This window comes from Cebus imitator, unplaced genomic scaffold (assembly GCF_001604975.1).
Source record: "Cebus imitator isolate Cc_AM_T3 unplaced genomic scaffold, Cebus_imitator-1.0 Scaffold497, whole genome shotgun sequence".
Classification (NCBI taxonomy): Eukaryota; Metazoa; Chordata; class Mammalia; order Primates; family Cebidae; genus Cebus; species Cebus imitator.
This window is the reverse complement of record NW_016107812.1, coordinates 1692192-1693904: the sequence shown is the minus strand read 5'-3', so window position 1 is coordinate 1693904 and position 1713 is coordinate 1692192. Positions and strand designations below refer to the sequence as shown.

General features: G+C 67.4%; 1 protein-coding gene across 1 annotated transcript in view; it reads left to right on the top strand.

Moving 5' to 3' along the window:
- Positions 1-1713, top strand: part of ANHX (anomalous homeobox) — an 18048-nt gene that overhangs the window by 247 nt on the left and 16088 nt on the right. The gene's annotated exons all lie outside the window — the stretch shown is intronic.

Below are 1713 nucleotides of genomic sequence, written 5' to 3'. Positions count from 1 at the left end.
GAGGGGCGTGGGGGCGGTGGGTCTCATAGGGTGAGGGGCGCGGGCGCTAGGGAGTCCCGGAGGGTGAGGGGCGCTGGGGAGGGGAATCTTGGAGGGTGAGGAGTGTGGGTGAGGGGCGTGGGGGCGGTGGGTCTCATAGGGTGAGGGGTGTGGGGGGCTAGGGGGTCCCGGAGGGTGAGGGGCGCTGGGGAGGGGAATCCTGGAGGGTGAGGAGTGTGGGGGCGGTGGGTTCTATAGGGAGAGAGGCGCGGGCGGCTGAGGGGTCCGGGAGGGTGAGGAATGCGGGGGCGGTGGGTGCCATAGGGTGAGGGGCTCGGGCGCTGGGGGGTCCCCGAGGGTGAGGGACGCGGGGGAGGGGAATCTTGGAGGATGAGGAGTGTGGGTGAGGGGCGTGGGGGCGGTGGGTCTCATAGGGTGAGGGGCGCGGGCGCTGGGGGGTCCCCGAGGGTGAGGGACGTGGGGGAGGGGAATCCTGGAGGGTGAGGAGTGCGGGGGCGGTAGGTGCTATAGGGTGAGGGGCGCGGGGGGCGGAGGGGTCCCAGAGGGTGAGGGGCGTGGGGGGCGGAGGGGTCCCAGAGGGTGAGGGGCGTGGGGGCGGGGGTCACAGGGCGCAGGGCGGGGGCAGCGGCTCTCGTAGGGTGACGGGAACGCAGGCGGTGGGGGGTCCCGTAGGGTGAGGGGCGTGGGCGCTGGGGGGGGTCCCCTAGGGTGAGGGGCGCGGGGGCGGGGAATTCTGGAGGGTGAGGGGCGGGGGCGCGCCAGAGGGTAACGGAGGTCCCAGGGTGAGGAGTGTGGGGGCCGACGCAGGGTTGAGGGTGGAGCCCCAGGCTGGAGTCCCGGCCTCTGCGGGGAGCGGCGCCCAGCGAGGTAGAGGATGGTTGTCCGTGAGTGGGGGTCCTGCCACAGTCGGGAGGCCAAGCAGAGCCCCTTCCCGCGACCCTTTCCTTCCATCCCAGGCGGAGCGAAGTGCCCCTCAGGGCCCCGGGCGGACAAGCCAAGGTACCTCCCGGGAACCCTTTTCCTTCCAGAAATGGCAGAAACCCCGCCCCTCTCAGAGCGGGCGGGGGTCGGCACCGTAGGAAACCCAGGCCAGGGAGCCTCCTCTCCTTCTTCCGAGGCCCCTGCAGCCTCTGTTCCCTCAGGGTAGTCAGGGTCCACGGCCTCCCGCCCGCTGTAGAAGCCGGAAACACAGAGCCCTGAGTCAGGAGCCGAGTGAGATGGCGCTAGGGCCGCGGCAGCAGTGGCGTCGACTGGGTGGCGGCCCCTTGGCGGGCGCGCGGCACCTGATGCAGGCGGAAAGAACCGCTCGCCTGGGAGCGCAGCCTAGCTGGTTCTCTGCGGCTCTGAAGAGTCACAGACCTTTTAAAAGGAAAGCGTTGGCGGCAGCACCTGCTACCGTATCTCCACGTCTGTTAATAAAAATGTATTCCGCAGGAGTAAGATGGATTGGGAAAGATGGTTTTTGTTGGAAAAGCAGTCACTGCCAGCTTCCTAAAGGTCCTTAGGTGAGGCCCCGTTAGGACGAGTACAGGTCCCTCCTATGTGGATGCAGCGCTTTGGGAGGCCGAGGCAGGCCGATCACCATGTCAGGAGTTCGAAACCAGCCTGACCAACATGATGAAACCCCGTCTCTGCTAAAACTACAAAAATTAGCTGGGCGTGGTGGCACACACCTGCAATCTCAGCTACTAAGAGAATCGCTTGAACCCGGGA